The sequence below is a fragment of the Mesoplodon bidens genome (genome assembly GCF_964165515.1).
Source record: "Mesoplodon bidens genome assembly, contig: HAP1_SCAFFOLD_55, whole genome shotgun sequence".
In the NCBI taxonomy this organism is placed as follows: Eukaryota; Metazoa; Chordata; class Mammalia; order Artiodactyla; family Ziphiidae; genus Mesoplodon; species Mesoplodon bidens.
Window position 1 is genome coordinate 381,562 of NW_027672046.1, and position 16,208 is coordinate 397,769.

General features: G+C 43.6%; 1 long non-coding RNA gene across 1 annotated transcript; it reads right to left on the reverse strand.

Moving 5' to 3' along the window:
- Window positions 1–242: 242 nt before the first annotated feature.
- On the reverse strand, window positions 243–13,123 carry LOC308610684. The gene is made up of 3 exons (XR_014014611.1): window positions 13,081–13,123; window positions 9,860–9,982; window positions 243–283 (listed from the first exon to the last, which is right to left on the reverse strand). It is a non-coding gene; the product is annotated as an uncharacterized lncRNA (long non-coding RNA).
- Window positions 13,124–16,208: the final 3,085 nt, after the last annotated feature.

The following is a 16,208-nucleotide window of genomic DNA, read 5'->3' on the forward strand; positions in this document are numbered from 1 at the left end:
CAATGCTCCGTGACCCTTCTCAGCACAATGCTCCATGCCTTTGTCAAAACAATGCTCCATGACCATTGTCATCACAATGTGCCACACGGTTTTCATAACAAAGGTCCACAACCTTGTCATCGCAATGCTCCATAAACCTTGTAATCACAATGCTCCATGCACTTCTCATCAAAATGCTCTCTCACCACTGATATCACAATGTTCCATCACTAGTCATCACAATACTCCCTCACCCCTGTAATCACAATGTTCCATGACCCCTGTCTTCACAATGCTACATTCCCTTATCATCACAAAATTTCTTGACCCCTGTCATCAAAATGCTCCATGACCCTTTTCATCCCAAAGCTCCAGGACCCCTGACATCTCAATGATCTATAACACCTGTCAGCAAAATATTCCATTACACATTTCATCATATTGCTCCGTGACCCTGGCATCAAAATGCTCCCTGCCCTTATCATCACAAAGCACCACGCACTTGTCTTCAAAATGCTCCTTGACCCTTGTCATCACATATCTCCATGACCCTTGGCATCACAGTGCTCCATGCCAGCACTCATCACAATAATCCATGAAATATTTCAGACCAATGCTACATGCCCTTCTCATCACAATACTCCATTACCCCTGTCTTAACAATGCTCCATTACCCCTGCCATCACAATGATCCACGGCCTTGTCTTCACAAGGCTCCATGACACTTGTCATCACAATGCTCAAGACCCCTGTAATCACAATGCTCCATGCCCGTTTTCCCCTAAATGTTCCGTGAACACTGCCATCACAATGCACCCTGCCCATCATCATAATATTTCAGGCTATTGTCATCACAATGAAATCAAAATGCTCCATGAAAATCTGTCATTACAATGCTCCATGACCCCTGTCATCACAATACTCCATGAACATTTTAGCCCAATGCTCCATGACACTTGTCATCACAATGAACCATGCCCTTGTCATCCCAATGCTCCATGACCCCCCTATTCACAATGCTCCCTGACGCTTGTCATCACAGTGCTCCGTGACAACTGTCATCACAATGCTCCAAGCCATTGTCATCACAATGCTCCATGACGTTTGTCATCAGAATCCTCCATGACAATTGGCATCACAATGCTCCATGCCATTCTCATCACAATGGGTCATTACATATGTCATCACAATGCTCCCTGACTCCTCTCTTCACAATACTGCATGACCTGGTCATTACAGTGTTCCATGCCCTTGTCATCACAATGCTCCATGAACCGTGTCACCACAATGCTCCGTGACTCCAGTTATCAAAATGCTTCATGACCTTTGTCATCACAATGGTCCATGCCCTTGTCATCCACAGTCTCTGTGACCTTTTTAACCACAATACTCAATGAAATTTTCATCAAAATGCTCTTTGACCCTTTTCAACACAATACTCTATGCCTTTCTCAGCACAATGATCCATGACATTTGTCATCACAATGTGTCATGCGCTTGTCAGCACAATGTTCCATGACACATGTCATCAGAATGTTCCATGGCCTTCCCATCACAGAGCTCCATTACACCTGTCATAAGAATGCTCCATGACCCCTGCCATCACGATGTTCCATGGCCTTGTCATCACAAGGCTCCATGACCCTTCTCATCACAATGCTCCAAGACCCATGTTTTCACAATGCTCCATGCCCCTTTTCATCTAAATGATCCATGAACCTTGTCCTCACAATGTTCCAAACCCTTGTGATCAAAATATACCGTAACTCTTGTCGTCACAATGCCCCATGACGATCATCATCACAGTTATCCATAGTCTTCTCATCACAATGCTCCATGACCTTTGTCATCACAATGCTCAATACACTTGTCATCAAAATGTTCCCTGACACTTGTTGTCTGTACGTTCCTTGAACCCTGTCATGACAAGGCTCCATGCCTTTTTCATCACAATGATCCATGCCTTTTTCATCACAATGCTCTAAGACCCCTGTAATCATAATTCTCCATGCCCTTGTCATCACAAAGCTCATGACACATATCATTAGAATGCTCCTTGTCCTTCTCCTCACAATGCTCCATGCCCTTGTCATCACAATGTTCCAAGACCCCTGTAATCACAGTGCTCCATGCCTCTTTTCATCAGTATGCTCCATGAGATTTGTCATCACAAGGCTCCATGGATTTCTCATCACAGTGCTCCAGGACATTGTCATCACAATGCTTCACGACCTTGTCATGGAAATTCTCAATGGCCCTTGTCATCATAATGCTTCAAGCCCTAGTCATCACAATGCTCCATTATATTTGTCATGACAATCCTCCATTTTATTTGGCATCACAATGCTCCATGCTATTGTCATCGGAATGAACCATGACATATGTCATCACAATGCCCCTGACACCTGTCTTCACAATACTCCATGCCCTTCTCATCACAATGCTCCATGCCCTTGTCATCACAATGCTCCATGCACTTGTCATCACAATGCACCATGCCAACTGTCATCACAATAATCTATGAAACTTTTCAGACTAATGCTCCATGCCCCTGTCATCACAATGTTCCATGCCCTTCTCATCACAGTGCTCCATGTCCACTGTCATCACAATGCTTCATAACGTTTTTCATCACAGTGGTCCATGCCCGCATCATCACAAATCTCTGAGACCTTTGTAACCACAATGCTTCATGAACTTTTCATCACAATGCTCCGTGATCCTTTTCATCACAATGCTCCATGCCTTTGTCAGAACAATGCTCCATGTCCCTTGTCATCACAATGTGCCACGCGCTTTTCATCACAACAGTCCACAAATTTTTCATTGTTATGCTCCATAAACCTTGTAATCACAATGCTCCATGCACATCTCAATAAAATACTCTCTCACTAGAGATATCACAATGTTCCATCACTAGTCATCATAATACTCGCTGACCCCTGTAATCACAATGTTCCATGACACCTGTCATCACAATGCTACGTCCCCTTTTCATCACAATGTTCCAAAAACTCTGTAATCACAATTCTCCATGGCCCTTTTCATCAGAATGCTCCATGAGACTTGTCATCACAAGTGTTCATGGTCATCAATCACAATGGTCCAGGACCTTGTCATCAACATGCTCCATTCCCTTGACATCAAAATGCTCCATGAACCCTGTCATCACACTACTCCATGAAAATTTTCAGCCCAATGCTCCATGACCTTCTCATGACAATGCTCCATGACGAATATCATCACAATGCTCCATGACCACTGTCATAAAAACACTCCATGACACCTGACAACACAATGATCCGGAACTCTTGTCATCACATTGCTCCATTCCCTAGTCATCACAATGCTCCATGACCCCTGTCATCACAATACTCCATGAACATTTTCAGCCCAATGCTCCTTGACACTAGTCATCACAATGATCCATGCCCTTGCCATCCCAATGCACCATGACACCTGTATTCACAATGCTCCATGGCTTTGTCAGCAAAATGCTACATGACCTTGTCATTACAATGCTCTATGCGCTTGTCATCACAATACTCCATTACCATTGTCATCACAATCCTCTATGAATCTTGGGATCACATTGCTTCATGCCCTTGTCATCACAATGCTCTATGCTCCTTGAAATCAAAATGATCTTTGGCCTCTGTCTTCACAATGCTCCAAACCCATGTGATCACAATGTTCCAGAACACTTTTCATCACAACGCTCCATGATGCCTGTCATCACAATACTCTATGCCCTTTTCATCACAATGTTCCAAGACATTTGTCATCACAATTCTCAATACACATGTCATTACAATGCTCCCTGACACTTTTCGTCAGAATGCTCCTTGAACCCTGTCACGAAAAGGCTCCAAAACATATTCATCACAATGCCCCATGCCGTTTTCTTCACAATGATCCATGCCATTGTTATCAAAATACTCCACAAGCTTGTCATCAGAATGCTCCATGACCCTTGTCATCACAATTCTCCAAGCACTTGTCAGCACAGTAGTCCCTGAGCCTTGTCATCACAATGCTCCAAGCCATTGTCATCACAATGCTGCATTCCCTTTTTATCACAAGGCTCCATGACCCCTGTCATCAAAATGCTCGGTGACTCCAGTCATCACAATGCTTCATGACCTTTGCCATCACAATGGTCCATGCCCTCGTCATCAACAGTCTCTGTGACATTTTTAACCACAATTCTCCATGAACTTTTCATCACAATGCTCTTTGACCCTTGTCATCACAATGCTCTATGCATTTCTCAGCACAATTCTCCATGACCCTTGTCATCACAATGTTCCATGCCTTTCTCAGCACAATGCTCCATGACCCTTGTCATCACAATGCTCCATGTGCTTGTCAGGACAATGCTCCATGACATATGTCATCACAATGCACCATGAGCTTGTCATCACAGTGCTCCACAATCTTGTCATCACAATGCTCCATAAAGCTTGTCATCACAATGCTCCATGAACTTCTCATCAAAATGTTCTCTCACCACAGATATCACAATGTTACATCACTATTCGTCACAATACTCCCTCACCCCTGTCATCATAATGATCCATTACTCCTGTCATCACAATGCTACATGCACTTATCATCACAATGTTCGATAACCCCAGACATCACAATGTTCCATAAACACTGTCATCAAAATGTTCAATGACTCTTTTCATCAAATTGCTCCATGACCCTGTCATCACAGTGCTCCCTGCCCTACTCAACACAATGCACAACGCCTTTGTCATCCAAATGCTCCATGACCTTTGTCATCACAAAGATCCATGACACTTGGCATCACAATGATCCATGTCATTGTCATCACAATGCTCCATGAACTCTCAAATCACATTGCTCCATGCCCTTGTCATCACAAAGGTCCATGACACATGTCATCAGAATGTTCCATGGCCTTCTCATCACAATGCTCCATGCCCTTGCCATTCCAATGCTCCATTACCCCTCTCATAACAATGCTCCATGACCCCTAAAATCACGATGTTCCATGGCCTTGTCATAACAAGGCTCCATGACCCTTCTCATCACAATGCTCCAAGACCCATGTAATCACAATGCTCCATGCCCCTTTTCATTTCAATGTTCCATGAACCCTGTCATTACAGTGCACCGTGCCCATCATCATAATGCTTCATGCTGTTGTCATCACAGTGAAATCAAAATGCTCCATGACCTCTGTCATAACAATGCTCCAAACCCTTGTGATCACAATATTCCATAACACTTGTCATCCCAATGCCCCATGACACTCGTTATCACAATTATCCATTGACTTCTCATCACAAAGCTCCATGCCATTGTCATCCCAAAGCTCCATTACCCCTGTCATCACAATGCTCTGTGAATCCAGTCATCACAGTGCTTCATAACATTTGTCATCACAATGGTCCATGCCCGCGTTATCACAAGGCTGTGTTACCTTTGTAACCACAATGCTCCATGAACTTTTCATCACAATGCTTCGTGACTCTTGTCATCACAATGCTCCATTCGTTTGACAGAAAAATGCTCCGTGACCCTTATCATCACAATGTGCCACGCGTGCCACGCGCTTTTCATCACAACGGTCCAAAAATTTGTCATTGCAATGCCCCAGAAACCATATAATCACAATGCTCCATGACATTCTCATCACAATGCTCCATTACACCTGTCATAACAATGCTCCATGACACCTGCCCTCACAATGTTCCACAGCCTTGTTATTAAAAGGCTCCCTGACACTTGTCATCACAATGCTCCAAGACACCTGTAATCACATTGCTCGCTGCCTTTGTCATCACAAAGCTCCATGACACATGTCATCAGAATGTTCCATGGCGTTCTCATCAAAATGCTCCATGCCCTTGTCATCACAGTGCTCCAAGACCCCTGTAATCACAATGCTCCATGCCCCTTTTCATCTCAATGCTCCATGATCCCTGTCATCACAGTGCATCATGCCCATCATCATAATGCTTCCGGCTATTGTCAGCACAATGAAATCAAAATTCTCTATGACCTCTGTCATCAAAATGCTCCATTACCCCTGTCATCACAATACTCCATGAACATTTTCAGTCCTATACTCCATGACCCTTGTCATCACAATGAATCATGCCCTTGTCATCCCAATGCTCCATGACCCCTGTATTCACAATGCTCCATGACACTTGTCATCACACAGCTCCATGACACCTGTCTTCACAATGCTCCAGGCCTTTGTCAGCAAAATTCTACATCACTTTCTCATTACAATGCTCTATGCGCTTGTCATCACAGTGCTCCAAGACCCCTGTAATCACAATGCTCCATGCCCTTTTCCATCTCAATGCTCCATGAACCCAGTCATCACAATACAACATGCCCATCATCATAATGCTTCAGGCTATTGTCATTAGAGTGATATAAAAATTCTCCATGACCTCTGTCATCACAATCCTCCAAACCCTTGTGATCACAATGTTCCATAACACTTATCATCACAACACCCCATGACGATCATCATCACAATTATCCATGGTCTTCTCATCACCATGCTCCATGATCTTTGTCATCACAATGCTCAATACACTTGTCATCACAATGCTCCCTGACTCTTGTCGTCAGTATGCTCCTTGAACACTGTCATGACAAGGCTCCATGCCTTTTTCATCACAGTGCTCCATGCCCTTTTCATCACAATGCTCCAAGACACCTGTAACCACAATGCTCCATGCCTTTGTCATCACAAAGCTCCATGATGCATGTCATCAGAATGCTCCATGGCTTTCTCCTCACAATGTTCCATGTCCTTGTCATCACAGTGCTCAATGAAACCTCTCATCACATTGCTCCATGCCCTTGTCATTACAATCCTCCATTACACATGTATCACAGTGTTCTGTGCCCTTGTTATCACAATGCTCCATGCCCACTCTCATCACAATAATCCATGAAATATTTCAGACCAATGCTCAATGACCTTCTCATCACAATGATCCATTACCTCTGTCATAACAAAGCTCCATGACGCCAGCCATCACAATGGTCCACGGCCTTGTCATCACAATGCTCAATGTCCCTTGTCAGCACAATGCTCCAAGACACCTGTCATCAAAATGCTCATTGATTTTGTCATAACAAAGCTACATGACACATGCCATCAGAAGGTTCCATGGCCTTCTCATCACAATGCTCCATGCCCTTGTCATCACAATTCTCCAAGACCCTTGTAATCACAATGGTCCTTGCCCTTTTGCATCTCACTGCTCCATGAACCCTGTCATCACAATGCACCATGCACAACATCATAATTCTTCAAGCTATTGTCATTAAAATGAAATCAAAATTCTCCATGACCTCTGTCATCATAATGCTCCAAACCCTTGTGATCACAATGTTCCATAACACTTATCATCACAACACCGCATGACGTTCATCATCACAATTATCCATGGTCTTCTCATCACAATGCTCCATGATCTTTGTCATCACAATACTCAATAAACTTGTCAACACAATGCTCGCTGACACTTGTCCTCATTATGCTCCTTGAACCCTGTCATGACAAGGCTCCATGCCTTTTTCAAAACAATGCTCCATGCCCTTTTCATCACAATGCTCCAAGACTCCTGTAATCACAATGCTCCATGCCCTTGTCATCACAAAGCTCCATGACGCATGTCATCAGAATGCTCCATGGCCTTCTCCTCACAATGCTCCATGCCCTTGTCATCACAATGCTCCAAGACACCTGTAATCACAATGCTCCATGCCCCTTTTCATCAGAATGCTCCATGAGACTTGTCATCACAGTTCTCCATGGTCATCTCATCACAAGCTCCAGGACCTTTTCATCACCATGCTCCATTCCCTTGTCATCACAATGCTCCATGACACCTGTCATCACAATAATCCATGAACAGTTTCAGCCCAATGCTCCATGACATTCTCATCACAATGCTCCATGACCAGTATCATCACAATGCTCCATGACCTCTGTCATCACAACACTCCATGACACCTGACAACACAATGATCCAAGACACTTGTCATCACAATGCTCCATTCCCTAGGCATCACAATGCTCCATGACCCCTGTCATCACAATACTCCATGAACATTTTCAGCCCAATTCTCCATGACACTTGTCATCACAATGGTCCATTCCATTCTCATCCCAATGCTCCATGACCCCTGTATTCTCATTGCTCCTTGTCACTTGTCCTCACAGAGCTCCATGACACCTTTGATCACAATGCTCCATGCCTTTGTCAGCAAATGCTATATGACCTTGTCATTACAAAGCTCTATGTGCTTGTCATCAAAATACTATATTACCATTGTCCTCACAATCCTCCATGAACCTTGGGATCACAATGCTTCATGCCCTTGTAATCACAATATTCCATGCTCCTTGAAATAAAAATGATCCATGACCTCTGTCATCACAATGCTCCAAACCCTTTTGATCACAATGTTCCATAACACTTGTCATCACAACAATCCATGATGCCTGTCATCACAATACTCCATGCCGTTTTCATCACAGTGCTCCATGACCTTTGTCATCAGAATTCTCAATACACTTGTTATCACAATGCTCCCTGACACTTGTCTTCAGAATGCTCCTTGAACCCTGTCACAAAATGGCTCCATGCATTTTTCATCACAGTGCCTCATGCCATTTTCATCACAATGCTCCATGCCATTGTCATCAAAATACTCCACAAGCTTGTCATCCGAATGCTCCATGAACTTTGTACTCACAATTCTCCATGCACTTGTCAGCACAATGCTCCCTGACACTTGTCATCACAATGCTCCAAGACATTATCATCACAATGCTCCATTACCTTTGTCATCAGAGTCCTCCATGACATTTGGCATTACAATGCTCCATGCCCTTGTCATCACAATGGGCCATTGCATATGTCATCACAATGCTCCCTGACAGCTGTCTTCACAATACTGCATTACCTGTACATCACAATGCTCCATGACCTTGTAAATACAATGTGCCATTCCAATTATCGTCGCAATAATCCATGAAACTTATTAGACCAATGTTCCCTGCATTTGTCATCACAATGTTCCATGCCCTTCTTATCACAATGTTCCAAGACCCCTGCAATCAGAATGCTCCATACCCCTTTTCATCAGTATGCTCCATGAGACTTGTCATCACAAGGCCCCATGGTTTTCTCATCACAATGCTCCAGGAACTTGTCATCACATTGCTTCACGTCCTTGTCATGAAAATTCTCAATTTCTCTTGTCATCATAATGCTCCAAGCCCTAGTAATCACAATGCTCCATTATATTTCTCATCACAATCCTCCATTACATTTGGCATCACAATGGTCCTTGCCATTGTCATCGCAATGGACCATGACATATGTCATCACAATCCTCCCTGACACCTGTCTTCACAATACTCCATGACTTTCTCATCACAATGATCCATGCCCTTGTCATCAAAATGCACCATGTCCAGTGTCATCACAATAATCTATGAAAATTGTCAGACCAATGTTCCATGCCCTTGTTATCACAATACTCCATGACCCCTGTCATCACAATGCTCCATGACTCCAGTCATCACAATGCTTCATAACGTTTGTCATCACAACGGTCCATGTCGGTGTCATCACAAGGCTCTGTGACCTTTGTAACCACAATGCTCCATGCCTTTTTCAGAACAATGATCCATGACCCTTGTCATCACAATGTGCCACGTGCTTTTCATCACAATAATCGACAACCTTGTCATCACTATGCTCCATATACCCTGTAATCACAATGCTCCATGCACTTCTCATCCAAATGCTCTCTCACCTGAGACATCACAATGTTCCATCACTAATCATCACAATCCTCCCTCAACCCTGTAATCACAATATTCCATGACCCCTGGCATCACAATGTTCTATAACCCCTGTCATCAAAATGTTCCTTTACACTTTTCATCAAATTGCTGCATGACCCTGTCATCAAAATGCTCCCTGGCCTTCTCATCACGATGCACCACAACCTTGTCCTAAAAATGCTCCATGACATTTGTCATCACAAAGCTCCATGACCCTTGGCATCACAGTGCTCCATGTCCTTGTCATCACAATGCTCGATGTCATTGTCATCACAATGCTCCATGCCCTTGTCATTACAATCCTCCATGACCCATGTATCACAGTGTTCCGTGCCAATGTCATCACAAAGCACCATGCCCACTCTCGAACAATAAACAATGAAACATTTCAGACCAATGCTCAATGCCCTTCTCATCACAATGCTCCATTACCTCTCTCAAAACAATGCTCCATGACCCCTGCCATTAAAATGTTCCACGGCCTTGTCATCACAAGGCTGTATGATGCATGTCATCAGAATGTCCCATGGCCTTCTCATCACAATGCTCCATGCCCTTGTCATCACTATGCTCCAAGACCCCTGTAATCACAATGCTCCTTGCCCCTTTTCATCTCAGTGATCCATGAACCCTGTCCTTACAGTGCACCATGCCTATCATCATAATGTTTAAGGCTGTTGTCATTACAATGAAATCAAAATGCTCCATGACATGTTTCATCGTAATGCTCCAAACACTTGTTATCACAATGTTCCATAACACTTGTCATCACAACACCCCATGTTGCTCATCATCACAATTATCCATGGTCTTCTCATCACAATGCTCCATGAACTTTTTCATCACAATGCTCAATACACTTGTAATCACAATGCTCCCTGACACTTGTCGTCAGTATGCTCCTTGAACCCTGTCATGACATGGCTCCATGCCTTTTTCATCACAATGATCCATGCCCTTTTCATCACAATGCTCCAAGACCCCTGTAATCACAATGCTACATGCACTTGTCATCACAAAGCTCCATGACGCATGTCATCAGAAGGCTCTATGGCCTTCTCATCACAATGCTCCATGCCCTTGTCATCACAATGCTCCAAGACCACAGTAATCACAATGCTCCATTCCCTTTTCATCAGAATGCTCCATGAGACTTGTCATAACAGGTCTCCATGAACTTCTCATCACAATGCTCCAGGACCTTGTCATCACAATGCTCCAAGCCACCTGTAATCACAATGCTCCATGCCCCTTTTCATCAGAATGCTCCATGAGATTTGTCATCACAGTTCTCCATGGTCATCTCATCACAGTGCTCCAGGACCTTTTCATCACCATGCTCCATTCCCTTGTCATCACAATGCTCCATGACACCTGTCATCACAATAATCCATGAACAGTTTCAGACCAATGCTCCATGACATTCTCATCACAATGCTCCATGACCAGTATCATCACAATGCTCCATGACCTCTGTCATCACAACACTCCATGACACCTGACAACACAATGATCCAAGACACTTGTCATCACAATGCTCCCTTCCCTAGGCATCACAATGCTCCATGACCCCTGTCACCACAATACTCCATGAACATTTTCAGCCCAATTCTCCATGACACTTGTCATCACAATGGTCCATGCCATTCTCATCCCAATGCTCCATGACCCCTGTATTCACATTGATCCTTGTCACTTGTCCTCACAGAGCTCCATGACACCTTTGATCACAGTGCTCCATGCCTTTGTCAGCAAATGCTATATGACCTTGTCATTACAAAGCTCTATGTGCTTGTCATCAAAATACTCTATTACCATTGTCCTCACAATCCTCCATGAACCTTGGGATCACAATGCTTCATGCCCTTGTAATCACAATATTCCATGCTCCTTGAAATAAAAATTATCCATGACCTCTGTCATCACAATGCTCCAAACCCTTTTGATCACAATGTTCCATAACACTTGTCATCACAACAATCCATGATGCCTGTCATCACAATACTCCATGCCATTTTCATCACAATGCTCCATGACCTTTGTCATCAGAATTCTCAATACACTTGTTATCACAATGCTCCCTGACACTTGTCTTCAGAATGCTCCTTGAACCCTGTCACAAAATGGCTCCATGCATTTTTCATCACAATGCCCCATGCCATTTTCATCACAATGCTCCATGCCATTGTCATCAAAATACTCCACAAGCTTGTCATCCGAATGCTCCATGAACTTTGTACTCACAATTCTCCATGCACTTGTCAGCACAATGCTCCCTGACACTTGTCATCACAATGCTCCAAGACATTATCATCACAATGCTCCATTACCTTTGTCATCAGAGTCCTCCATGACATTTGGCATTACAATGCTCCATGCCAGTGTCATCACAATGGGCCATTGCATATGTCATCACAATGCTCCCTGACAGCTGTCTTCACAATACTGCATTACCTGTACATCACAATGCTCCATGACCTTGTAAATACAATGCGCCATTCCAATTATCGTCACAATAATCCATGAAACTTATTAGACCAATGTTCCCTGCATTTGTCATCACAATGCTCCATGCCCTTCTTATCACAATGTTACAAGACCCCTGCAATCAGAATGCTCCATACCCCTTTTCATCAGTATGCTCCAGGAGACTTGTCATCACAAGGCCCCATGGATTTCTCATCACAATGCTCCAGGAACTTGTCATCACATTGCTTCACGACCTTGTCATGAAAATTCTCAATTTCTCTTGTCATCATAATGCTCCAAGCCCTAGTAATCACAATGCTCCATTATATTTCTCATCACAATCCTCCATTACATTTGGCATCACAATGGTCCTTGCCATTGTCATCGCAATGGACCATGACATATGTCATCACAATCCTCCCTGACACTTGTCTTCACAATACTCCATGACTTTCTCATCACAATGATCCATGCCCTTGTCATCAAAATGCACCATGTCCAGTGTCATCACAATAATCTATGAAAATTGTCAGACCAATGTTCCATGCCCTTGTTATCACAATACTCCATGACCCTTGTCATCACAATGCTCCATGACTCCAGTCTTCACAATGCTTCATAACGTTTGTCATCACAACGGTCCATGTCGGTGTCATCACAAGGCTCTGTGACCTTTGTAACCACAATGCTCCATGCCTTTTTCAGAACAATGATCCATGACCCTTGTCATCACAATGTGCCACGTGCTTTTCATCAAAATAATCGACAACCTTGTCATCACTATGCTCCATATACCCTGTAATCACAATGCTCCATGCACTTCTCATCCAAATGCTCTCTCACCTGAGACATCACAATGTTCCATCACTAATCATCACAATCCTCCCTCAACCCTGTAATCACAATATTCCATGACCCCTGGCATCACAATGTTCTATAACCCCTGTCATCAAAATGTTCCTTTACACTTTTCATCAAATTGCTGCATGACCCTGTAATCAAAATGCTCCCTGGCCTTCTCATCACAATGCACCACACCCTTGTCCTAAAAATGCTCCATGACATTTGTCATCACAAAGCTCCATGACCCTTGGCATCACAGTGCTCCATGTCCTTGTCATCACAATGCTCGATGTCATTGTCATCACAATGCTCCATGCCCTTGTCATTACAATCCTCCATGACCCATGTATCACAGTGTTCCGTGCCAATGTCATCACAAAGCACCATGCCCACTCTCGAACAATAAACAATGAAACATTTCTGACCAATGCTCAATGCCCTTCTCATCACAATGCTCCATTACCTCTCTCAAAACAATGCTCCATGACCCCTGCCATTAAAATGTTCCATGGCCTTGTCATCACAAGGCTCTATGATGCATGTCATCAGAATGTCCCATGGCCTTCTCATCACAATGCTCCATGCCCTTGTCATCACAATGCTCCAAGACCCCTGTAATCACAATGCTCCATGCCCCTTTTCATCTCAGTGATCCATGAACCCTGTCCTTACAATGCACCATGCCTATCATCATAATGTTTAAGGCTGTTGTCATTACAATGAAATCAAAATGCTCCATGACATGTTTCATCATAATGCTCCAAACACTTGTTATCACAATGTTCCATAACACTTGTCATCACAACACCCCATGTTGCTCATCATCACAATTATCCATGGTCTTCTCATCACAATGCTCCATGAACTTTTTCATCACAATGCTCAATACACTTGTAATCACAATGCTCCCTGACACTTGTCGTCAGTATGCTCCTTGAACCCTGTCATGACATGGCTCCATGCCTTTTTCATCACAATAATCCATGCCCTTTTCATCACAATGCTCCAAGACCCCTGTAATCACAATGCTACATGCACTTGTCATCACAAAGCTCCATGACGCATGTCATCAGAAGGCTCTATGGCCTTCTCATCACAATGCTCCATGCCCTTGTCATCACAATGCTCCAAGACCACAGTAATCACAATGCTCCATTCACTTTTCATCAGAATGCTCCATGAGACTTGTCATAACAGGTCTCCATGCTCTTCTCATCACAATGCTCCAGGACCTTGTCATCACCATGCTCCATTCCCTTGTCATCACAATGCTCCATGACCCCTGTCATCACAATAATCCATGAACATTTTCAGCCCAGTGTTCCACGACCTACACATCTCAATGCTCCATGGCCAATATCATCACAATGCTCCATAACCACTGTCATCACAACACTCCATGACACCTGACAACACAATGATCCAGGACTCTTTTCATCACAATGCTCCAATCCCTAGTCATCACAATGCTCCATGACCCCTGTCATCACTACACTCCATGAACATTTTCAGCCCAGTGCTCCATGATCCTCGTCATCACAATGATCCATGCACTTTTCAACCAAATGCTCCGTGACTACTGTATTCAAAATGCTCCGTGACGCTTGTCATCACAGTGCTCCAAGACACGTGTCATCACAATGCTCAATTCCTTTGTCAGGAAAATGCAACATGACATTGTCATTACAATGCTCTATGCACTTGTCATCACAATACTCCAATACTATTTTCATCACAATCCTCCATGAACCTTGGGATCACATTGCTTCATACCCTTGTCATCACAATGCTCCATGCTTCTTGAAATCAAAATGATCCATGACCTCTGTCATCAAAATTCTCCTAACTCTTGTGGTCACAATGTTCCATAACACTTGTCATCACAATGTTCCATGCTGCCTGTCATCACAATACTCCATGCCCTTGTCATCACAGTGCTCCATGACCTTTGTTATCACAATTATCAATACACTTGTCATCACAATGCTCCCTGACACTTGTCGTCAGAATGCTCCTTGAACCCTAATACAAAAAGTCTCCATGCCTTTTTCAACACAATGCCCCATGCCATTTTCATCACAATGCCCCATGCCATTTTCATCACAATGCTCCATGCCATTGTCATCAAAACACACCACAAGATTGTCATCAGAATGCTCCATGACCCTTGTCATCACAATTCTCCATGCACTTGTCAGCAAAATGCTCCCGGACCCTTGTCATCACAATGCTCCAAGCCATTGTCATCACAATGCTCCATTACCTTTGTCATCAGAATCCTCCATGACAGTTGGCATCACAGTGTTCCATGCCATTGTCATCACAATGGGCCATTACATATGTCATCGCAATGCTCCCTGACAACTGCCTTCACTATATTGCATGACCTGGTCATCACAATGCTCCATGCTCTTGTCATCAAAATGCGCCTTTCCAAATGTCATCAGTATAATCCATGAAACTTATAGGACCAATGCTCCATGTCCTTGTCATCACAATGCTCCATGCCCTTGTTATCACAAAGTTCCATGTCTCTGTCGTAACAATGCTCCATGACCATTGTCATCTCAATGTGCCACGCGCATTTCATCACAACGGTCCACATCCTTGTCATTGAAATGCTCCATAAACATAGTAATCACAATGGTCCATGCACTTCTCATCAAAATGCTCTATCACCAGAGATATCACAATGTTCCATCACTAGTCATCCCAATACACCCTCACCCCTGTAATCACAATGTTCCATGACCCTGTCATCACAATACTCCATGAACATTTTCAGCCCAATGCTCCACGACCCTTGTCATCACAATGCTCCATGACCTTGTCATCACAAAGCTCCATGACACATGTCATTACAATGTTCCTTGGAATACTCCTCACAAGGCTCCATGCCCTTGTCATCACAATGCTCCAAGACCCATGTAATCACAATGCTCCATGCCCTTTTTCATGTCAATGCTCCATGAACCCTCTCATGACAATGCACCATGCCCATCATCATAATGCTTCAGGCTATTGTCATCACAATGAAATCAAAATGCTCCATGAC